This window comes from Stenella coeruleoalba (assembly GCF_951394435.1).
Source record: "Stenella coeruleoalba genome assembly, chromosome: 5".
Lineage (NCBI taxonomy): Eukaryota > Metazoa > Chordata > Mammalia > Artiodactyla > Delphinidae > Stenella > Stenella coeruleoalba.
Window position 1 is genome coordinate 26,253,195 of NC_137150.1, and position 16,533 is coordinate 26,269,727.

The following is a 16,533-nucleotide window of genomic DNA, read 5'->3' on the forward strand; positions in this document are numbered from 1 at the left end:
GGGCCAACTTTGTGCCAAGTCCCTTACACGTAGCAGCTCTTCTAAACCTTGTGATGACCTGACCAGGTGGGTATTGGTGGCTCTGTTTCACAGGTAAGGAAATAGAGGTACAGAGAGGTTAAGTGACTGTTCAAGGTCACACAGCTAGTAAGTGGCAGAGCTGGGATTGGAACCCAAGTTTGTGTGCTTTTCATTGTAAGTATTTTGTGTCTTTAGTGGGATTTTATGTTCCTGGAAAACAAGGACTACTTCTTATACTTCTTCGTATCATCCGCAAAAATCCAATACAGAGACTGAGCAATAGTTAGGTATTTAAAAACGTTACTAAATGTCTTTATAAAGAGAGAAGCAGGTGACTTAATGCTCCTTGAGTCCTGGAAGAAATACCAGGTGTGGTGTAGGAGGAAGTATCGCTCCCCTCTGCTCTCATTCCTTGGTGGTCTAATCCTCAGAGCTGGCCAAGGCCATTGTGTGGCTGAGAGGATGTATAGATAAGAGGGCTCTGTCAGTGCACAGAAGTAAATCCATGAAGTTGCAGAGCTACAATAGAAGAGAACTCACCCTTACAATGTGTCTCTCTACTGGGCTTTCATCATTTGTTATCTCAGCAAAGGCACATAATATCTTACAGGGTCATGTTTCTTAACCCCATTTAACACCCCGGTATCAAACAGCAATAAATAACAGAGCTGGAATCTGAAGACAGGTCTGGCTGACTCCAAAGCCCCGACTGCTGCCTCTACACCCCACTACTGACACGGATAGCGCACCCTCTGTTGAGAGGAAGCCTGGTCAAGCCATCACTGAGGATGAGCAAATGGGGAATTTGCTCCAGCCTTGAGCAAACGGGGAGCAAATGGGGAATTTGCTCCAGCCTTGAGCAAATGGGGAATTAATAACTCAGAATATATTCCACCCACACAACTGAAAGTTACCCGCTCCACGCTACCTGATCTATTGTCACTGGAGACTTTTTTTTTATCAGCTATTACCTGTGTGGTAGTCAAGCATTTCATTATTTTCACTGAATTATCTCATTATGTTCTTGACATAGTCTCTCATTCCCTCTGAAAATAAAGTGGTTTAAGATGAAAACTGCAATTACAGCGCCATCTATTAAAAGGACCTGGGGGGCTTCCATGGTGGCGCAGTGGTTGAGAGTCCGCCTGCCAATGCAGGGGACACGTGTTCGAGCCGTGGTCCGGGAATATCCCACAGGCCGCAGAGCAACTAAGCCCGTGTGCCACAGCTACTGAGCCTGTGCTCTAGAGCCCTCAAGCCATAACTACTGAGCCCTCGAGCCACAACTACTGAACCCACGAGCCACAACTACTGAAGCCCGCACACCTAGAGCCCATGCTCTGCAACAAGAGAAGCCACCTTAATGAGAGGCCTGAGCACCACAACGCAGAGTAGCCCCTGCTCGCCACACCAAAAAACAAAAGAAAGCCCACACACAGCAACAAAGACCCAATGCAGCCAAAAATAAATAAATTTATAAAATTTTTTACAAGTTAATACCACCAATAATGGGACAAATCAACATCACTGCCTCCTGATATGTTGCACTGAGAAGAACACTACATCACTTCTGTGGTGTTCTGGCCCAAAGCATAATACATAACCTAAAACTAATAACAAGGAAATATCAGACAAACCTAAATTAAGGGACATTCTACAAAACAATTGGCATGACTCTTAAAAATGTCAAAGTTATAAAAGAAAAAGAAAGGACGAGGAATCCTTCCAGATTAAAGAAGGCGAAAGAGACCTTAACTAAAGGTAATATACGACCCTGGATTGGATCCTGGGCCAGAAAAAAAAATTTGCTATAAATTACATTATTTAGACTATTACAATATGGACTATAGATTAGATAATAGTGGTTTTCAACGTTAAAATCCCTACTGTACTGTGGATATGTCAAAGAATTCTTTGTTTTTAGGAAATATGTAAGGAAATATTTAGGGGTAAAGGAGCATGATGTATGTAACTTATTCTCAACTAGTTCAGAGAGAAGAATGATGACACAAATATGGCAAGATAACAATTGGTGAATTGTGGTACAGTAGAGATGGTCACAAACTTATTGTTACTCTTCTGATTGGGAGACAGACTAATTCCTGTCTTTAAATCTGAGCTGGTCTTAGTGACTTGTTAGACCACTAGATTGTGGGGGAATTGATGCTCTGGGACTTCCTTGATTACATCATGAGAAGCTTTGAACTTTCGACCTGGGCTACTTCGAAAGCTTCCTCCAGGGGCCTTGAGCTGCTATAAGACATCCAACTCTGGCTTCCCTGGTGGCGCAGTAGTTGAGAGTCCGCCTGCCGATGCAGGGGACACAGGTTCATGCCCCGGTCCGGGAAGATCCCACATGCTGCGGAGCGGCTGGGCCCGTGAGCCATGGCCGCTGAGCCTACGCATCCAGAACCTGTGCTCTGCAACAGGAGAGGCCACAACAGTGAGAGACCCACGTACCGCAAAAAAAAAAAAAAAAAAAAGACATCCAACTCCCTGAGACCACCATACTGAAGAGGCCCTGCATAGGTGCTCCTGTCGACACTTCCAGCTCAACTCAGCATTGCAGCCATCTTCAACCAAGGTGCCAGACTTGCAAGTGAAGCTCTCCTGGATTCTCCAGATCACTCTATCCACTAGCTGAAGAGCATTCCATGACCTCTGTCAACACCACATGGAACAGAGATCACTCACCTGAGCTCTGCCCAAATTCTGGACTCAGAAAATCATGATACATCCTATAATGGTTGTTGTTTCGGGGCAGTTTTTTTTTACACAAAAATAGATAACTAGCTCTAGGTAGATTGATTTTTTACAAGGGCATTCCTTGCGCTGTTCTTGCAACTTTTCTGTATGTGTGATATTAATTTTAAATGTAAAAAAAAATTAGGGCTATCAATTCACGGTTAACATGGGTGTGTATTTTTGCTTAAACCAAAAGCTCTTTTTTTTCAGCAGGAAAAACATTTAGCAATTCCTTAAGTCTATGCCAACCTCTAGACCCAAGTTGAACTTTTTGAGTGAAACTTGGTGAGTCAATACCACAAAGGGGGGACTTCCCTCGTGGTGCAATGGTTGAGAATCCGCCTGCTAATTCAGAGGACACGGGTTCGAGCCCTGATCCGGGAAGATCCCACATGCCGCGGAGCAACTAACCCTGTGCGTCACACCTACTGAGCCTGTGCTCTAGAGCCCGCGAGCCACAACTACTGAGCCCACGTGCCACAACTACTGAAGCCCGCGCACCTAGAGCCCGTGCTCCACAACAAGAGAAGCAACTGCAATGAGAAGCCTGCGCACCGCAATGAAGAGTAGCCCCCGCTCGCCGCAACTAGAGAAAGCCCGTGCACAGCAATGAAGACCCAACGCAGCCAAAAATAAATAAATTAAATTAAATTTAAAAAACTCACAAAGGTGTTTGTTGAACTTTGATGCTCAATGTGGAAAACAAGACTCATAAATTGGAAACACACCTGCTAAATATCTCACCTCTACACTCCATCGCCATTGGATCCAACTGCTTCTTCTACTTCCCCCCTGGATATCTCAGTGGTACTTCAGCTCAACATGTCCTAATCCTAACTCACGTTCTCACCAACCTGAGCCCCAGCCCCCCACCAAAATAAACAAACAATAAATATATCTATTATCCCTAGCCCCCCTTTAGTGCTTGCTATATCGGAGAGTGGCTGCCCTGTTGCATCATTTCAGTATCAGAACAAGAAATCTGGGAAATTCTCCATCATAATTTGCATTGGTTTTGCCTCCTGATCGCTCTCCCATTTGTCTCCTTCAAGCCAAGCCACCATCACCTCTCACCTTCTAACCACTCTCTTTGAATTTCATCTCTCCCTCCTGAGACTTGGTCTCCAGTTCCTTGGGCAGCAGCCACGTTTAGAACACAAATAAGATCGTATCAACTTTCCCGCTGAAAAACAATTCGAGGCTTCCTTTTGTTCTTGGACTTCCTGCAGGAAGCCATAAAGGAAAACTTTAAATTTAACTAGGAAAAATGTATCAAACTCTCTGAGGCAAAAAAGAATACATATAAATTATCATAAAGCAGGCTAAAAGCAAATAACAAATTGGAGGGAAATATTTGCAACAAATTTTTGAGTAACAAAGAGCTATATTCCTCCTTTATATAAAAGACCTCACGAGGGCTTCCCTGGTGGCGCAGTGGTTGGGAGTCCGCCTGCTGATGCTGGGGACACGGGTTTGTGTCCCGGTCCAGGAAGATCCCACATGCCACGGAGCAGCTGCGCCCATGAGCCGTGGCGGCTGGGCCTGCGCGTCCGGAGCCTGTGCTCCGCGGCGGGAGAGGCCACAACGGTGAGAGGCCCGCGTACCGCAAAAAAAATGACCTCACGAATCAACAAGAAAAGGATCAACCTCTAATAGCAAAATGGATCTACAACACAACAATTTAGTTCACAATAAAGAGAAAAATGACATAGAAGTACACAAAAAATGTGCCCAACTGCCCTCATAGATAAATAAAAATGAAACTAAGAAGCAAACAAAAAAGTTGCCTATCAACTTGGCATAGATTGAAAGTTTTGAAAATACAAAATGTTAATGAAAGTATAAGGGTCAGGCAATTCCCTACATGGTTTGTATAATCAAGGCCATTTTAAGACCTTTACAGATTTCAGGCACTCTTACTGTCAGAAGCCATGCCCTACATCATACACTACAATACATGTATATCCGATATTAAGTACAACTTTTGCTGATATTGAAATGTTGAAAGGGTTCTAATAATTTTGCTTTTGAAGTTACTTGACTGTAAGTAATTCTTAGGATGAGCTGTTCAATTTATGATAGGCTATTTAATTTATAACAGCCTATTTCTCAACAGTCGCTATACGTACTTGTGAATTCTTGCAAAATAAGCAAAATATATAACCTACAAATTGTTTTCAGATATAATGAACTTTGTATGAATAACAGCTTTACAAGTAATATGTTGTAGAGATATTTAATTAAATATTTATTGATCTCGAATTTGCAGTTTCCCTTTGTGTCAGGAAACTAATCCATACTGTTCAGTGCCCAGACGTTTCCCTAGGCCCCTGATGCTGAACTATGCCTATAGAACATTTTAGTGGTAAAAGGGCCCTGGACAAACATCTTCAGAGGACAATTAGGTAATGCCTCTCAAAATTATACAGGTGCATACCTTTCACCAAGAAATTCCACTGAAGTGAATTTATCCTACACGTATATTCACACATGTGCCCAAAAATGTCTTTATAAGAGTGTTCCTGGCCACATTGTTTGTAACAATTAAAAATAGTAAGAACTTAAAATGCCCATCAATCAGAGATTGAGTAAATACGTAATGGCACATCCGTGCATTGGGGTACCATGCAGCCCTTGGAAAAAACTGATGTATATCCAACGGCGCTAATGTGGAAAAGTCTCTGCATGTGTTGTCAAGAGGAAAAAATGAAGGTATGAAACACTGCAAGTAGAACTCCATCTCCCTTCCCCTCACACACCAGCTGTTTCTTAGAAAAAGCTATATATTACGTGTGTGTGTGTGTGAAATCACTCTGGAAGCACATATGAGAAACCTTGACAATGGTTATCTCTATAGCATGGGGCACGGATCGGGGAGGGCACTGAGTTTTCTTTGACTATAACCCATGAGTCATTTTCATAACAATTTAACAAAGGGATAAGGGCAGAGGGAGGATGGGGAAGGGGAGGAGAAGGAAGAACAAACTCCTAAACTGGACCAGAGTTCGAGTGATCAGGCACTTTTGTGATGCTGAAAGGCTTCATCTTGTGCTCCGGGCCCTCCCGGGCCTCCACGCTCTGGCTCGCTTGTGTCTCTCCCTTCTGCGCATTTCCAATCCCCCCTCCCATCTCTGAGTCTTTACACATGCTTTTCCTTCTGCCTGGAATTACCCCTGCTAGCACACACACTTAATTAACTTTTACTCCTCTTTCCCATGATCTCTCACTCCTAAGGAGGCCACCCCTGACCTCTCAGGCTGGACCAAGCTCCCCATTATTCCCTCTTATCTATGCTTTTAATGCAGGGCCTGAGTCACATTTCAAATCCTACACCTGTGGGTCGTTTCATGCCTGGCTCCCTTAGTAAATCACTGATAGTCATATTCCTGTCATCCGGCACCTTATCTGACACATAGTAGGTGCTCTGTAAATATTTAATGAGTAAATGAATCACTCACAGAGCTGGGGGGTATCTCCCCTTGTGGAAGTGCGACATTGTTTATCCAGCACGGCCCCTCTCCTGCCCTTCCTACCCCCATAATGTGAGCTAAGGACTTTACCTTCATCAGAGAAAAGCATTCCTCAAGGGGCCTCCCCCAGTGCTGTTAGAACACACAAGAATGAACACTTTCTTGTGGACAGCTTGAAGGGGTGTCAACAGGCTTCCTTTTAATAATCTTACGTTTTTGTTGATGTCACGGCTGTTAGAATTTGGCAAAATGAAAGTCCATTTTATATTGGACAATATTTTGTCAGACATATGTTTGAAAAGCTTAAAATAAATTTAAAAGGAACATGATATAGACAAAACAAAGGTAAAGGATATTTCCACTGCCAATATGGCCAAAGGACCTGATCCTCCCTGAGGAAGCAATGAAAACTTTGGATAAATGTACTGGAAAAAAAAAAAAAAAAGACCTGAAGACACTGAAGAAAGAACCAAAGCAGGCAGAGCCTGGGGACGAGCCTATACTTGGAAAACAATGAATGGCACAGGGTGAGTTACTCATATTCATGGGTTTTAGACTTAAATAAGCCTAAGTTAGCTCCACACAAGGTCGGTAAACCTCTGCTAGAAAACCTGCACTTTCTGGCCTGAAAAAGAAGAAGACAGAGTTCAGGGCAACTGTAGCCACTTGAAAAGTGAAGGTGGATCCTGTAAAGGAGAGAGCCAGAGAGAGTCCCAAATTCAGTGCAAAAGCTCCACTCACATCTCCGGAACCACTGACCCGTGCATGCCCAGGGCAGACTGTGAACAGCCTCATTAAGAGAAAAGAAATAAAGTGAGATTTGAGCTGCTATTAGAGAGAATTTGCAGTCAGAATCCAACAAAGGTAATCGCCTACTAAGAAATAAATGAATAAATATACAAACCAGAATCTTGAGTTTCTACAAAATAAGATGCACGATGTTGGGGATACAATTCAAATTTATTTGAAATACGAAGATCAGGAGAATTTAGCCCATCAGGAAGAAAAAAAGAAAATTAAAAAAGACCACCTTGAGATAACTCAGATGTTCAAATGAGCATGTAAGGATTTTAAAGCGGCTATTATAACTCTATACTATAATTCTACACGAATTCTTCCAGGAAATAGAAGAGAACACTTCCCAACTTATTCTATGAGGCCAGCATCACCCTGATACCAAAGCTCAAGACATGGCAAGAAAAGAAAACCACAGACCAATAGGAACATAGATATAAACATTCCTTTAAAATTTTAGCAAATTTAATCCAACAGTCTATTAAAGAAGAGACTACATCATGACCAAATGCGGTTTATCCCAGGAATGCAAGATTGGCTGAACATTCAAAAGTCAATCAATATAATTCATAATGTCAACAGGCGAAAAAGAAAACTATGTGATCATCTTAATAGATGCAAAAAAAGCATTTGAAAATTTGCCTTTCATTTAGGATAAAAACTCTCAGCAAATTAAGAATCAGAAGGGGACAAAGGGAAATTTCTGAACCTGAAAAAAGAGTATTTATTAAAAGCCTACAGCTAAACTCATACCCCTTGGTAAAGACTGAAGGCTTTCCCCCAAGAATGGGAACAAGAATGTTCACTCTCAATAAAAAATAAAGAATAAATTTGTTACTTTGGGCTGGAAAAAAAAAAAAAGAATGTTCACTCTCATCACTCCTACCAACATCATACTGGAAATCCTAGCAAGAGCAATGAGGCAAGAAACAAAAGCGAAAGCCATTTAAATAGGAAAGAAAGAAACAAAACTGTCTTTATTTGCCAACGACGTGACCATCTAGGTAAAAAAATTCCAAAGAATCAACAAAAAATCTGTTAAGACTATTAACTGAGATAAGTGAAATCAGAAAACACAGTCATAATATAAAAATCAATTGTATTTTTACATACGATTAATGATTAACTGTACATTGAAAATTTTAAAACGGTGCTATTTATAAGAGCATAAAAATCATTAAATACATAGGGATAAAGTGTTTAAAGTATGTGCAAGCTTTGTATGAGAGAGATTAAAGAGGACTTAAATAAACAGAAAGATATGCCATGTTCATAAATTAGAAGACTCATTACTAAGATTCAATTCCCTCAAATTGATGTATAGACTTAGTACAATCCCAATCAATAATCCAGGAGACTTTTTTAAATTGACAAGCTGATTTTAAAATGCATATGAAAAAACAATGAATCCGTCATAGCTAACCCATCTGAAAAGGAAGAATAAGTAAACGGACTCACATTACCTGGTTTCATAACTTTCTATAAAGCTATAATGATCCAGACAGTGTGGAACTGGCGCACATACAGATCACACAGACATATAGATTAATGCAACAAAACAGAGCTGAGAAATAGACTAATTCATATATAGTCAATTATTCTTCAACAAAATTGCTAAGGTAATTCAATGGTTTCTACATCATCTTTTTTTTTTTTTTTGCGGTATGCAGGCCTCTCGCTGTTGTGGCCTCTCCCATTGCGGAGCACAGCCTCTGGACGCACAGGCTCAGTGGCCATGGCTCACGGGCCCAGCCGCTCCGCAGCACGTGGGATCCTCCCGGACCGGGGCACGAACCCGTGTCCCCTGCGTCGGCCGGCGGACTCCCAACCACTGCGCCACCAGAGAAGCCCTACTCTTTTTTATATTTAAGGGAAAATAAAGTGGTATCTTGGAGGTCTTCATTATTTAGGGGTGTGGGCTGGGAAAAGCACTAGGCCATAGGGTGAATAGGGGTACCCAGTGGGGTGTGTGTGTATGTGTGCGTGTGGGTGTGTGTTGTGGGCATCCAAGGTCGCTGGCAGGTCAAGATGCGAAGATGGCTTCTTTCCTGTGGCTTCCTTTCTTTCATTTGTGTGTGTATTTTCCCCTCCTGCTGTCAGGCCTCCTCCCTGGCTTTGCCTCTAGGATGCTTATCATCCCTCCTGCCCTGGCCGGGGCTGCCCCTTCCTCCCCATCTTCATCGCTTCCTTCTCGAGGCCATCACAGTCAGCTGCCTGCTCTCTAGCCGGAGCTGCTGCATTTCTCCCCATGTCTGTCGAGGGAGATGCCTGAGCCACTGTGGAGCATGCCTGGACTGTGAACGCCACAAATTAAAAGAAGGAACAGGGCTCCCGGGATAAAAAGCAGCACCTGTACAGAGAACAACTGCTCTTAATACTTTTAAGAATTCCTCCATATCTATTATCTCACTTAAGCCTTAGGACTGCCCTGAGCAGTGGGATGAGAAATCCTCACTTTAGAGGGAAGGAGACTCTGGCCCAGAGGGCCCTCCTCACTGCCATCAAAATGAGCAAGCACCTTGCTCACAGGATGTCCAATGTCTCATGGGAGACCAGGAGTGCTGAAACCAGTGCAGACTTTGGAACCTGCGAGAAACTCAGGTCTGAGTTGGCTTCCGCTTGCCAGCTGTGTGACTTTAGGCAAGTCACTTACTTTCTCTGAGCTTTCATTTCCTGTGCTCTGTTGTAGTAATACTACTTGCCTCCCAGGATTATTAATGATGATCAAATGCACAACGAAGATAAAATTCTTCTACAAGGAACTCACATACAGATGGCCAAGAAGCATGTGAAAAGCTTCTCAACATCACTAATCGTTAGAGAAATGCAAATAAAAACTACAATGAGGTATCACCTCACGCCAGTTAGAATGGGCATCATCAGAAAATCTACAAACAACAAATGCTGGAGAGAGTGTAGAGAAAAGGCAACCCTCTTGCACTGTTGGTGGGAATGTAAATTGATACAGCCACTGTGGAGAACAGTATGGAGGTTCCTTAAAAAACTAAAAATAGAACTACCATATGACCCAGCAATCCCACTACTGGGCATATACCCAGAGAAAACCATAATTCAAAAGGACACATGTGCCACCATGTTCACTGCAGCACTATTTACAGTAGCCAGGTCATGGAAGCCACATAAATGCCCATCGACAGATGAATGGATAAAGAAGATGTGGTACATACATACAATGGAATATTACTCAGCCATAAAAAGGAATGAAATTGGGTCATTTGTAGAGACGTGGATGGATCTAGAGACTGTCATACAGAGTGAAGTAAGTCAGAAAGAGAAAAACAAATATCGTATATTAACGCATATATGTGGAACCTAGAAAAATGGTACAGATGAACCGGTTTGCAGGGCAGAAATAGAGACACAGATGTAGAGAACAAATGTATGGACACCAAAGGGGGAAAGTGGTGGGGAGGGGTGGTGGTGGGATGAATTGGGAGATTGGGATTGACATATATACACTAATATGTATTAAATAGATAACTAATAAGAACCTGCTATATAAAAATAAATAAAATTAAATTCAAAAAGAAAAAATGAAAAAAAAAAACCTTCTACAAGGAACTCATTTGATTTCTTTCTCCGTGAAGACAAATCTGCTTATTTGTGATTTTTTCCTTTGGGAGCATCTTTACTCACTCATTTTATTTTGAAATATTAAAACCTAAACATTCTGGACTTCCCTGGTGGCACAGTGGTTGAGAATCCGCCTGCCAATGCAGGGGACATGGGTTCAATCCCTGGTCTGGGAAGATCCCACATGCCGCAGACCAATTAAGTCCGTGTGTCACAACTACTGAGCCTGTGCTCTAGAGCCCATGAGCCACAACTACTGAGCCTGCATGCTACAACTACTGAAGCCCCCGTGCCTAGAGCCCATGCTCTGCAACAAGAGAAGCCACTGCAGCGAGAAGCCTGTGTGCAGCAATGAAGCCCCAATGCAGCCAAAAAAAAAAAAAACCCTAAACATTCGAAGCCTCATGTTATGTATATAATTAAAAATGGAACTGTCTCCCCACCCCACAGATTATTGGAGACTATTCTTTTCCTTCTCTGTTTTACCTTCCTCTATTCCCTCCCCCTGGTCTTCTGTACATCATCAGATACCCTTAGTCCATGAGTTCTCCCTGTGCTTGAGTCTAACTCAGAAAAAATCCACCAAAGTAAACGGAACCCTTGTGCACTGTTCGTTGGGAATGTAAACTGGGGCAGCCACTATGGAAAACAGTTTGGACGTTCCTCAAAAAATTAAAAATAGAATTACTATATGATCCAGCAGTTCCACTGCTGGGTATACCTCCAAAGAAAAACAGATCACTATCTTGAAGAGGTAGCTGCAACCCCATGTTCGCTGCAGCGTAATTAATCATAGCTGAGATATAGGAACAAGGTAAGTGTTCATCGACAGGTGAATGGATAAAGAAGATGGAATACTATTTAGCCATAAAAAGGTGGAAATCCTGCCATTTGCAACAACATGGATGGATCTTGAGGACATTGTGTAAGTGAAATAAGTCAGACAGAGAAAGACAAACCTGTATGTTCTCACTTATATGTTGAATCTAAAAAAGCTGAACTCACAGAAATAAAAAGTAGAACGGTGGTTACCAGGGCCTGGAAGGTGGCGGTAATGGGGAGATGTTGGTCAAAGGCTACAAACTTCCAGCTGTAAGATGAATAAGTTCTGGGAATCTAGTGTACAGCATGGTGACTATAGTTACCAATACTGTATTGCATAATTGATAGTTGTTAAGAGAATAGATCTTAAATGTTATACACACATGCAGAAGGAATTATGTGAGAAAATGCAGGTATTAACTAACCTTGTTGTGGTAATCATTTTGCAATATATGCATGTATCAAATCATCACATTGTATATCTTAAGCTTACATGTGATATGTCAATATCGTAATAAAACTGGAAGAGAAAAATTCCAGAGTCATTGCAAGAAAATTATAGGAGAGAGAGAATTACCTTAAAGAATGCCACCTGAACACACGGAATGGGTTGGTGCCCAAAAGGGGGGAAAATAGTTCCCAGGAGATAGAATTAACTTTGCATACAGCTCTCATAAATCCAGACACACTTGTGCTTCTAGGCCTGCCTGGTCCTGAGCACAAGCTCAGAACCATCCCTGCTGAGGAAACCAAGGGCTGGGGTGAACAGCGAGGGAGTCTGGGAGGCTGTGGTGCCCTGGGGCCATCCCTGTCTTCTGTCCCCCACATTCCTATCCACAAAGTCCCCCTCTGACGTCCCCTGCAAGGGCTTCGGCCATGCACCCATCTGGGCTTGGCTGGGCTGGGTTTGGCTGGGAGGAAGAGAGGTCCCCAGGCGGACACAAAGCAGGGCCCTGACCCAGGCCCCGGAAGTGTCCTGCATTGTTCTAAGGGAGGCCCCCGGCAGCTCCCGGCTGGAGGAGGGGAGCAGGTGGGACCCTGCCAGCAGGCAGCACCCTGGCAAGACAGGTGGCGAAAAAAGGGGACAGACAAAGGTGGTGAAAGCCCCAGGGCGGTCTTCACCAAGCCCCCCACCACACACACACACACACACACCTGCTGCCTCAGACCATCCTGACACTGGGGGATGGAAGCTGCCCTGTGTGCTGGTCTGCCTGGGCCGGACCCAAAGTGTTTCTCCGTTTAAGTGTCACAGCCAAATTCCAACTCCCATTTTACAGATGAGGAAACTGGGTCTAAGAAATGCTTGTTCTAGGTCACACGTCAGGATTTAAACCAAGCAGTCTCTTTCCAAGGCCAATATTCTTGATCTGCTTCACTTGATTCTTTCCCTAAGGTAAGTACTGAGCTCTTGGCCTCTTGCACGACTTCTAACCTTGGTCAGAAACACAAAACACTGGGACTTCCCTTGTGGCGCAGTGATTAAGAATCCGCCTGCCAACGCAGGGGACACGGGCTTGAGCCCTGGTCCGGGAAGATCCCCCATGGCGCGGAGCAGCTAACCCCGTGCTCCACAACTACCGAAGCCCGCCGCCTAGAGCCCGTGCTCTGCAGCAAGAGAAGCCACCACAGTGAGAAGCCTGCGCACCGCAACGAAGAGTAGCCCAATGCAAGAGTAGCAGCAACAAAGACCCAATGCAGCCAAAACTAAATAAATAAATAGATTTATAAAAAAAAATAATAAAAATTCCTCAACCTGTGTTATCAGAAGCCAGGATATATCAGAATTCTCCATGGGGACAAATGAATCAAGCTACCAAATTTCTTATCTAGAGATATTCATATCACAATAAAATGTGTGTTTTCAGATGTTTAAAATCATTGTTTTCAAAAAGAGAGACTTTTGACCACACACAGATATGCTGAAGCACAACGAGTCTGAACCACCACTGGCTCCACTGAACACGTTTTGCAAATATCTGGAGGTGGCCTGACCAGTTGCTGGGTACCACTACTCCTGGGCGGGTGGCAAATTGCAGGGCCTCCTGGTACCACCGAGCAGGAAGGGTGGTGCCGTGAGGTAGCTGTCATGCAGCACACACATGCTGGCTCGAGGGCTGCCTGTAGCACAAGCTCTGTCTCCATGAAAAGGAATAGAAATAGAACCATTAGAGAGACTGGAGGTGAGAACAGTTACACTGATCATATTACCATGTGCCATGATTTTGCAGATCCCATCGACTCCTCACGTAGGCAGGATCATCTCCATTTTACAAATGAGGAATGGGGGCTGAAGATGATGATGTGATGAAGGGGTATCTAGGTGTCTCCTCTGCCAATGCTTGCATCCCCCTTCTTCTGGCAATAGCAACCCTTGCCCCCCTCACAGTCAACTATGACTCAGGTGAGGCTGCCTGGCTCCCGGGATGCACACCTGACCCAGCCGGGTCCCTCACCAATTCAATCCGTAGGACACAGCGATTGGCTCAGGGGTGTGCACGTGACCCAAGTCAGCCAAGGAGATTCGGTCAGTCCTGGGGCTTCTGCTGGCTTCTTGGGAAAGAGGAGCTCTCTCTCTTCTGGAATGGCAGAAATGACAGGTGCTTGGTTGGACTGGGGGCATTTTGTGGAGTAAGAACCTTCCTGAGACTGAACCATATAGAGCAGGACCAAGAGACGAGTGAGATCCAGTCCGAGGGTCCTCTGAGTCTGGCATTGCTTGGGCCTTTCATGTATGTGAGCAAAGCAATACCCAATTTTGATTAAGCTCATTGGTTTTCTTTTTCTGCCTATTTCCCTTTGCTTCCCCAGCTCCCCTTCTCTTCTTTTTAACCTCAAGTTCAGATGATGGGGCTAATCCTATTCCTCAGTCATGACCCATTGTCATCAGCCATTGGCAGGTCTCAGGGGGCAGAGGATGGGCACATGGGAAGATGTATCTCCCAGCCTCCCTTGCAGTCAGCAGGAGACGTGACTGAGTTTTAGCCATTCTTCTTTCAGCTATTCTATCCATTATCCACTCATCTTTTTTTTTTTTTTTTGAGCATACTAAAGTAAATTCTAGACACCTTCTCATTTGACCCTCATATAAGGACTTAAAAAACATTACCGGACTTCCCTCATGGTGCAGTGGTTAAGAATCCTCCTGCCAGTGCAGGGGACATGGGTTCGAGCCCTGGTCTGGGAAGATCCCACATGCCGCGGAGCAACTAAGCCCGTGCACCAAAACTACTGAGCCTGTGCTCTAGAGCCCATGTGCCACAACTACTGAGACTGTCTGCCATAACTACTGAAGCCCTCGCGCCTAGAGCCCATGATCTGCAACAAGAGTAGCCACCGCAATGAGAAGCCCACATACCACAACGAAGACTCAACGCAGCCAAAAATAAATAGATAAATAAATTTATTAAAAAATACATTACCACATACCATTATCACACCCAACAAAATTATGGTAATTTCTTAAAATCATCTAATACCCAATCCATGTTTGTGTTTCCCCAACTGTGCTAAAATGTCCTTCTGTAGTTGGTTTGTCCAAATCAGAATCCAGTTATGTTCCTTTTGCATACAGCTTAAGTGTTTTAATATCTTTTAAATTTATTTTAATCTATAATAGTAGCTTCTTTCATTCTTTACCCTACATCATTTATTTATTGGAGAAACAGAGTCATTTATCCTGTAGAATTTCCCACATTCTGGCCTTGGCTGATCGCATCCTCTGCTTCTTAATACGTTCCTCCATCCCCTGCGTTTTCTGTAGGAAGACCTCGAAGTGTGGTTCTATTCAGGGTCAGTTTGGGGGCTAGGGATACTTCATAGTAGTGCTGTGTATTTTCCATGGCATTGCACCCAGAGGCATATCACATCTGGATGCTGCACTTTGGGTGATGTTCAAATGGATCAGGGGGTTCATTAACCATCATAAAGCCCCCTTGCCTTTCACTGCCTGGTTTTAGCAGCAATGATGACTGTGGCTTAGATCCATTATTTCAACAGGGGTTGCAAAAATAGTGGTTTTCTGATCAAATCATGTTTCTTGCTTTTATTCACCATGATTCTTCTCTAAAGATAAACTTTTCCCCATCAACTCTTTGATTACTCTGAAATATAGGCTATCCAGTAAAGGCAGGATAAGTGCTTGTTTCTTTTTTTTTATTTACCTGTTTTCAGAATAATGACTTACTCCTTACCAAACTTAAACAAAAACCCCACAATACATTCTTAGTAAGTATCATTTAAAGAGGATTTAAAGTATATATATTTCAATAAATTACGATCATTATTCTTTTTGATGCTCAAACTGTCTCATCTTTGGCCACAGAGAGTCCCTTCAAGTGGATTTATCTCCTTTCCATAGGACCCAGGGAGTCCTGAGAGCTTCCTTGTTTTCTGGCACAAGATGTCCCAGGCTTATCTTGTCCACATCCTGCCCCAGCCCTGGGGTTAATCATTTTTCCAAGGAGCCCTGATTCCTTTTTGGTACTTAAAAGAACACAATCATTTTTTTAAAATTAATTAATGAAAGTTTTTTTATTAAACATCTTTATTGGAGTATAACTGCTTTCCAATGGCAAAGAACACTATTTTAAAAGCTCTCCTCCTGTGGAAGTGAAGCAGACAAGCAGTTCCCACAATCGCTGGTCAGATCTTTTCTGGTGCCGCCAGGAGAGACAGATGCTGCAAAGAAACCTCACTGCTTTCAAGAGTTTGGCCTCTGGCTGGCCCTGCCGGAAAGGACAATGGAGAAAAGCCCAGAAAAACCAAGCCCAGCTGTCTTCGCATCCTTCCCGCAGAGCAACTGGCCAAGAGCTGACAGGTGTGAGGCGGGGGTTTTCCTGGAGACCCGCTTCCTCTGCTCACCAAGCTGATACCTCAAACAAAGAGTGACAAGTTTCCTCATGGAGGACTCAGTGGTGCTACTGCGAAGTGTGTAATTGTGTCTGTGTGGGAGAGGAGAGGTGGATTTCCTAAGGGCTTTTGGTAAGGCCTACACCAACAATTTAAAGCTCACATCCATCCTAAGAGCTAAGTACCATTTCTATCCCCATTGTACAGACAAGGAAAGTGAGGCTCAAAGAGGTTA